At 33.6% G+C, this 9341-nt stretch overlaps 1 non-coding gene across 1 annotated transcript; it reads right to left on the bottom strand.

Moving 5' to 3' along the window:
• Window positions 1-8364: 8364 nt before the first annotated feature.
• LOC118489782 lies at window positions 8365-8471 on the bottom strand. Its single transcript, XR_004887796.1, has one exon. It is a non-coding gene; the product is annotated as a small nucleolar RNA R71 (small nucleolar RNA).
• Window positions 8472-9341: the final 870 nt, after the last annotated feature.

Genomic DNA, 9341 nt, shown 5'->3' with positions numbered 1-9341 from the left:
CACACGATGTGGTTTGATGTTGATAACCCAACTTCAACTACTGCGGATGAAAAACATAGTCACAGAACCAGCCAACAATAATCAAAAGCAAAATGACAATGTTTGCTTGAAATCTAAATAGCTCTATTTACCCATCTACATATTTATTTGTCATCTAAATAATTTAAAGGCAAACTTATTAAACCTGATACATAAAAAAAAATAGATTTTCTAGAAATTGTTAAAAGAATTGCATATAACCATATTGAATACATGTATTTACATGAGATTTAAATCTAGTTTAATTTAATATACTATATAAATAATGTTGATATGTCTATCACCCTAATCCTAAATACCACCATACTCAATAACATAATGACCATCATCCATCCCCTCTGCGATCTGATTCTATACATACACATATAAAGTTACACTAATTTTTTAAAGATATTCAAGGGTTTAGTCAAGATTTGGTCTAACAAATCTCCATCACCATAACTGAAATCAGTGGGTGGATAATTAGGCGGCAAAAAGTAATCTGTAAATTAGGGTTTCGAATATGAATCAAAATTAGAATAAATCCAATTGTGTACAATTAAAGAATCAAAACTGATCAAACCTGATTAAGGATTTGTTGAGGAAAACTATCAAATTGAATCCTGAATAAGCGTTCTTTGGAGAATACAGAGAGGAAGAAACCTGGAAATTAGGGTTCCAAGTTCTAATGGTACACGGGTTATAATAGTTATATAGGATCCAACATTGTATCGACGGAGCGGGTTTAGGTCGAGAATTTCAATTGAATGCTTCAAAGAATCAAGAACACCATTAGATTAAAGTGATAGAAGATGATTGTCGGTAGGTGAGATTTTGTGAAACTGATAAGGGATCTTGGGGGTGGCGATAGGAGGGAGAGAGAGCAGCAAATATCTTTTTTAGGGTTTGTGGATGAGTGGTGTGAAAGATGAATGAGAAAAAAAAAGAAATATAAAGGATCCGTTAATCCGACCCGACAACATCCGGATCCTGCGTCCAACATCTTATTTGGTTTGTGTATTGAGAATTTTGGTTTGTGTATTGACAATTGAGATGGATTCCCTCCCAAAATCACCATCTACTCCACCATAAGATGCCACATAAGCAAAAATGCTCCATCATCACATGACACATGACCCAAATCATCTCATTTATTAATATATATAGATAACCTATCCATCAATTAACAATAACATATAACAAATAATAATCACTAGTAATAATACGAACTCAGTTATCATATTTCATAAATATTTAGGTGTAAAATAAAAATACGCCACATCAAGGTTAAACCACGTATACCAAACCATAATCATGTCTGTGATCACCATAAAGGAATTACTCACTCATAATAAAAACGAATCTGTCAGTGTCACTTTTGTGAATCATCGTATCTAAGATTTACATCTATTATAACAATTAAACTCAACTCTTGTTCTTTGCCACGAGTCTTGTGTGTTCTGTCACCAATAGCAGCAACTAGGGTTGCTTTCCTTATCCTATGCGAATCGCCCCCTTCTCTAGAGGTGCACAAACCAAGTATTTTTTCTAAACCATGTCCAAGTTGGAATGGTACCAAGTTCAATAACCATGTATTGTTGGAACTAGGTCAGGCTTAGAACCGAGCATTGCTAAAAATAACCAACCACTAGGAAACTGGGTAAGGTAGAAACCGAATATTGGTAGCAACCGAGTATGGTAGGAACCGTATTTTAGGAACCGGTTTTATCAAAAAAAAATTTTTATTACCATAAAATAAATTCCATCTATACACCCTAATAAAAGCCTTAATTAGGGGACACATGTCCACCTCCTAGGGCCTCTAAATCTCATTTTCCCGCCAAAAAGGTCATTCTCCGCATTTCCCTTGAATAACCCGACACGGGATCCAGCAACGAATTCGGGTCCTCATTATTTGGTCCATATTTAATAGAACAAACCGATCAACTTTCCCATTCACCTTTCTTCTCTTATACTCTTTGTGATTTTAGGGTTTTTTTTACCTTTCTATCCATCGTTCGATTCTTCATCAGATCTAACAACGACTCTTGAAACATCGACGGTATGTATGTTATTTCTCTAATACGTAATCTTTGAATCTGTAATTTTATTTGTTCTTATGACTGATTTTAGGGTTTTTGTTTTCCTTTCTATTGTTGGATTCTTCATCAGCTCTTATACCGATTCTTCGAACATCGATGGTATGTATGTTATTCCTCTAATACGTAATCTTTGAATCTGTAATTTTTTTGTTCTTATCACTGATTTTAGGGGTTTTTTTTCCTTTCTATTGTTCGATTCTTCATAAGCTCTTATACCGATTCTTCGAACATCGCCGGTATGTATTTCATTCCTTTAATAATACTTAATATTTGAATCTGTAATTTTTTTTTGTTATCATTGAAGAATCGAACAGACAGGGTACATCTTCAGAACCATTAATCATTATATTCTAAATGTATATCAATTTCTAATAATATTCTGAGAAGTTCTTTGATTTTCTTAATATATTTTTGTTTATAATAACTCCATCAGATTGTTGTTTTCTTTTTATTTTGAAATTTGAGATTTTGTAATATGTAATTTGATTCGTTATTTTTTCGTAACCGTTGTTTGTAGGTTTTGAATATGACGGAAAGTTCATCAAGGTAATTTATGTTTATCTTCTATATTATGTTTTGTACTATAACTTTTAATTATTGTGTTTGATATGTAGATCTGTATAAATTTTTGGAAATTATGTATAATTTTTTTTTTGTTATGATTTGTTAAGTATTTTTTCTGTTTAATATGTTTGTTAGAATTTCTTCATGTAAAATTTTAATTCTTTTATCTATAAAATCTGTTTTCTTATGTTTGTTGAATCTATTATTCTATATCATCTGTTTTGTTATTTTCATTTAATCTGTGTTTTTAATCGTTGCTTTTTTATTGTTTATGTTATTTGTCTGTTCTAAATGATTGTTTTTTTTAATTGTTTATTTTTATTTTAAATTTTTTGTTTATGTGTTTAGAATTTTATAATTTGTATTGTATTCCTTCTATTCATTTTATTGTTTATTAATATCTTATATTTTTCTAATCAGTATCAGGGAGCCATCTTTCTGTAGGCATTTGAATAGAGCCGATGAATTTCTTATGGTAATTGATAATTTCTAACATCAATCATATGTATCTTTTTTGTTTTCATTAAATTCCTTTTATTATTATTTTTTGTTTAATTATACTTTATTTTCAATTGCTTGCTTTATAAGGCTCTTCCCTCTGACTGATTGAAATTTGAAATTAAGATTGGCATTTTTTTTCTAAAAGTATCACAAACTAATGTGAGAAATACGAAATTAATGTGATTGACATTTTTTTTCTAAAACTATCACAAACTAAGAACTAATAAAATCTTAAAATTTTTTTAATTTGAAATAACTAATAAATAATTTTCTGATAAAATGCGAGAAAATTGAAATTAATGTGGTTGAGAAATTTTTTTTGGAAAGTATCACAAAATTAGGAACCAATGAAATTTTAAAATTTGAAAATTTGAACGTATATCTATAAAATTGGAAATAAGTTACATATTTGATTTCTAATAAAATGTTTGGAAAGTATCACAAATTAGACAACAATGAAATCTTAAAATTTTAAAAATTTGAACTTCTATCTATAAATTCTGAAATAAGTTACAAATTTGATTTCTGATAAAGTTTGAGAAATTTGAAATTAATGTGATATAAAGAATTTTTTATGGAAAGTATCACAAACTAAGAACTAATGAAATCTTAAAAATTTTGAAATTAGAACTTATATCTATAAATTTGGCAATAAGTTTCAAATTTAATTTCTAATAAAATGTCAGAAAATTGAAATTAATGTGATTGAGTATTTTGTTTTTTGAAAATGTATCACAAACTAGGAACTAATGAAATTTTAATTTTTTTAAAATTTGAACTTATATCTATAAATTTGGAAATAAGTTTCAAATTTGATTTTGATAATAAATTTAATAGGTAATCAAATATGTAACTGATATGATACTTGAACGGGAAATGTTGTGTGGGGGAGAATGTGGTTTCAACACATGCATTTTATAGAATCATTTATTAGATAAAAGATACGAATTTTTTCAATATATGTGTCATGCTTACAATATGTAATGGGAGAGATAGGATGTGTTTACATGATTTATTGCACTTATCAACTTAAAATTTGTTTGTATTAAATAACTATGTGCATGTATACATAAGTAAAATAAATATATAAATAGGCGGTTTGCTCAAACTACCAAGTTTGTTTACTAGAGCTCAGATTTTAATGTTCAAGGTTTCCTAAATTGTAGTGAATTAATTTGGTTTGTTTCGTTCATAAAAATATGAGAAATTTGAAATTGATGTGATTGAGAAAATTTTTGGAAAGTATCATAAATTAGGAACCAATAAAATCTTAAAATTTTAAAAATTTGAACTTATATTTATAAATTTGGAAATAAGTTACAAGTTTGAATTCTAATAAAATATGGGAACTTTGAAATTAATGTGATTGAGATTTTTTTGAAGTATTATAAACTAGGAACTAATAAAATCATAAAATTTGAACTTAAATCTATAATTTTGGAAATAAGTTACAAAATTGATTTTGATAATAAGTTTTAATAAATTTTTATGCCATTTGAATGATATATTATTCTGATTTTTACCTCCGTGTACTAGATTTTGTTTTTATATTGCGAAAATATTTGGTCGATTGTATCGCAATTAGGGTTTTGAACATTCATGTTTGTTTCAATAATGTTGTCTTATTGCTATTTTGATGGTTTGGTATTCATGTTGTTCTTGATTTGATGTTGTGATAGCCTCTTTAATTGTTGCTAAAATGGCACATTTTGAGTTCTGTACTTTTGTTTTTTTCTCAAGCCATGTATTGTAATATGTTTCAAATTAGGTCATTTTTAATTATGTAATTTGTTAGACAATTTGTATGAAGTTTTCTGGATTTTCTAATTAGCTAAATTTGTTTGTTAACAACCTAAAGTTGCAAGCTTCATTAATTGGGTGTTGAAATCGTTGGTGTTAACGTTTGAGATCTCGATCTCGCCAATACAAAGCGTGTGCTGATAACTTTGTTTGTGTTAATAACTTTCAAATTGTGCCTCTAGTGAGAAATAAATGCAGTTTTCTTTACGTCTTTCAACTTTTGAATTATGTTAGCATAACTATATATTATTTACCTGATGTAGGACATGTACAATGATAATGCTATATCCATCCTTGAAAATACATGTTTAAGATTACTTTATTGTCATTTCTAATTTAAGTTTGTTACAAACATTTGTTGATATAATTTGTTAGTTTTTAGTATGATTAGAAGTAGTGGTGTGAAAATTAGTTGTGTTTTTTAATTGTTGCAGCATGTGCCACCTTTTGTACATCCATCAAAGTTATCAAATCCATTTGATCTCAACGAATCACCTTCAGTTCAAGATGTAACAGTAAGTCTTTTTTTAATTAATATTGGTTGAACATTAAGTTTTAATCACTATAAATCTATTATTGAAAAAAAATTAATTGTTCTAAAATGCAAAAAGAAAAGGCCATTATACTTCTCTTTAAGGATTAAATAGCCTTTTGTTAACAAAGAATGAGACATGTGAGAAGGGTTTCTATTTCATGACGGGTCAATTTGGGTTATAGCTTGAACCTAATAGCTTTAGTGGGTTAATTTTTGCATATTGGGGCCAATTTTAGTTATACTTTATTAGTAATTGGTCAGATAACTGATGTGCACAAAATGCAACATATAAATTACATCAATCGTGGCATAAAACTAACCCTTTTTTAATACTAATGTTGAAAAAAGTGTGCTTTTGTCTTCCTTTTGTATTTTCATGTCAAATGAGCTCAAATAAACAAAAGAAGCAAAAAGGCAGCTAAATCTGACATAAATACAAGAAAAGGAACAAACGTGGCATGCCCGACCTCCCGACAGCATCTTCCCAAGCAAAACAAGAAGACAGAAGACTGAACACGCCTCGTGCTCAGTGAGCATGGGGTCGTGCCCAAGTGTCAGCAGAAAAGACAAAGTGATAGAAGCTTCTATTGCCCACCACGGGGCCATGCTCAGTGGACACGGGGGCGTGGTCAACTGTTGCAGACGCATTTAATGAAATTGCAATTAATGAAGAGAGAGAGAGTCGGATGGGCACGGGGCCGTGCCTAGTGGACACGGGCCGTGCCCGAGCTTCTGTTCAGCCTATAAATAGGAGTGCTTAGAGCTCTTGCAACCCATCCCTTGGCACACCACCTCTCTCATACTTCACCCACCACCATCACAACACCATCATCCACCACCATCATCCATTGTCCATCATAGAGTGTGTGAGTCGTCTCGGGATCCAAGATTGATCGTAATAGTTCTTGACAATCAAAGGCCATGTTTGCCTAAGTCTCTTACATCTCTTGGTGAAGACAAGTGTTTAGTGTAATACTTTTTATTTTTAATCTTTTGCACTTTTTAATTGGTTTTGTATTAATGACTTTAATTACTAGTTTCTTATGTTGAAGGTGATTCTTCCTTATCGTTTGTCCGTGGTGTCTTGGCATTATTTTACTGTCTATATAAAATAAAAGATTTTCACCATTCATATCTCCACGGTCTATATGGAGGTATGTTGGCTACCTGGTCGGGGGTTAAGGGAACGGTTTGGTAAGAGTCTTGCCATTGTTCAGTGTATAGATCCTGCAAAGGACCTGTGTCAAATTTAGTAGGATCTCCTTCAATACCCAACGGTATTGGATGGCGGGGGTCCAAACTCTTTGACCCCCTCATAAGTTAAACTACTATTAAAACTTTAACCCGGCTACTTAGGACTGTATCCCTGTTGACTCAGACTACTTAGCCGAGGGTAACGTCGCCTTCAAAAGAGGGGCCTACCACATTATGCATTAATAACTTAATTAATTATCTTTCAATAATCCGACCCTTTAGGATTGTATCCTTGCTGACTCAAACTACTGGGTTGAGGGTAACGTCGCCTTCAAAAGAGGGGCCTACTACAATAACTAAGATAATCTCTTAAACAAGTGCAAAAGTGCGAAAATAATCAAAGGTTATACTACACACGAGTCGGATCCAAGTGATTCATCTTGTCTATCTGTTTTTACTTTTATTTTACTTTTCAGCATTTTAGTTAGTTTTATTTTTCTAGTTTAAAAACCTTTTTCTAACATTTTGATTTGATTAGACGTTGAGGATAAACCGGTACTAAAAGCTCTTGTGTCCTTGGACGACCTCGGTATCTTACCAACACTATACTACGTCCACGATGGGTGCACTTGCCCATATGTGTGTTTAGTGTTAGTGAATATCGTGTTTATAAATTTAAAACTTGGCTAAAAAGTGTAAAAAGGGCTTAAAATATACACCTAAAATATATAGCACCACGCACACATCAAGTTTTTGGCACCGCTGCCGGGGACACAAGGATTTTAAGAAAGTTAGGAGTCAGCGGCCTAATCATTTTTTATATTTTCTTTTTAGTTTTTTTAGGATTTTCTTAATTTTTCAGCTTCTGTAGAGCTCAGCATGGGCCGTGCCTGGTCGGACACGGGCCGTGCCTAGCAGTGTCACTAGCAATTTTTATTTTCCGAGTTACAGAGAGCTGAGCACGGGGCCGTGTCGGTGCAACACGGGGCCGTGTCCAACTTTCCAGTAACAGGGATCCGGAAAACAATCGCTGTATCCCCGACCACGGGCCGTGTTCACTAAGAACTGGGCCGTGGTGAACTTCCTGACCAACAGTCTTTTCTGTTTTTATTGCAGGACTTGGAACCAGACACCACATCTGAACTTTCTACGTAGTGTATGAGCTCCAGTTCTAGTAGAGACATAAAAGACCCTCTAGAAGAACCCGAACGCTTTCTCAGAAAAAGACTTAAAGCTAAAAACTGAGAGAAGGCTCTGGGGGACCCACTTCCAATGGCGGACCAACGTACCCTCATGGATTACCTACGACCCACCGTGGGTAATCTCGGCGCCGCTATCAATGCATCGAATGTTGAAGCTAACAACTTCGAACTTCGGCCACATTTGATATAAATGCTTCAAAACTCCGCAACCTTCCATGGGCTTGCGGACGAGGATCCCCATCTACATATTACTAATTTCTTAGAAATATGTGATACTTTTCAGATCAATGGAGCATCAAATGACGCCGTCCGCCTTCGAATGTTTCCATTTTCACTAAAAGACCCAGCAAAAGCTTGGCTCAACGCCCTCCCAGTTGGTTCGGTAAACACCTGGGATGAACTAGCCCAAAAGTTTCTATATAAGTATTTCTCTCCCGCTAAAACGGCTAAATTAATGACTGAAATTAATACATATTCACAAGAGGATGGGGAATCCTTATATGAAACTTGGGAAAGGTTCAAGGAGTTATTGCGAAAGTGTCCTCATCATGGTCTTACGGTATGGTAACAAGTATCCACTTTCTACAATGGGTTATTGCCACACACAAGACAAACACTTGACTCTAGCTCCGGGGGACTTTTAGGTAATCGTCGCCCACATGAAATATACAATCAAATTGAGGAAATTGCTTAAACCAATTTTCAGTGGCACATTCCCCGAGGATATAAATCTATTGCCCCGGGCGCCCATAAGGTTGATGAAAGCACTTCTTTACAAGCCCAAATCGAGGCCCTCTCTTCAAAAATCAAAAAGTTAGAAATGACAAAAAACGGTCTCGGTTATGGCTTGTGAAGGGTGTGGTGGGCCACATGAAAATTGGAGCTGTATGAAAGAAACAGATGATCAACCAGAGTCGGTAAACTACATTGATAATAGACCTAGGCCGTCGGGTCCTCCAACGGGTACCTACAACCAAGGATGGCGTAACCACCCTAACCTTGGTTGGAGAGAACCCGGTAATAGTAGCAACCAACAAAATCTAAACCAACGAACAAACTTTCAACAACCAAGAAATGAGTCACAAAATTTCCCTCAACAACAAGGTGGACGAGAAAGGCTTGAAGATACTGTATCTCGCCTCATCTCCGACACTGAAAAGAAAAACTCGGATGGATTTCAACAATTGGAATCGAATTTTAGGAATCAAACCTAGTATACAAAACATTGAAAAACAAATAAATCAATTAGCTCAAAATTTCTCCAAGAGACCACAAGGCGCGTTACCAAGTAATATCGAAACAAACCCAAAAGCACAAGTCCATCTCATAACATTAAGAAACCGTACCGTGGGTTTCGAAGAAGCTCCACCACCGCCAACTGAGGGAAGCACAACACCGCCCCAACAAGAGAAGGCTTCTCCTCTA

Source organism: Helianthus annuus, chromosome 2, assembly GCF_002127325.2.
Source record: "Helianthus annuus cultivar XRQ/B chromosome 2, HanXRQr2.0-SUNRISE, whole genome shotgun sequence".
NCBI classification, from domain to species: domain Eukaryota; kingdom Viridiplantae; phylum Streptophyta; class Magnoliopsida; order Asterales; family Asteraceae; genus Helianthus; species Helianthus annuus.
This window is presented reverse-complemented; position numbering and strand designations above follow the sequence as displayed.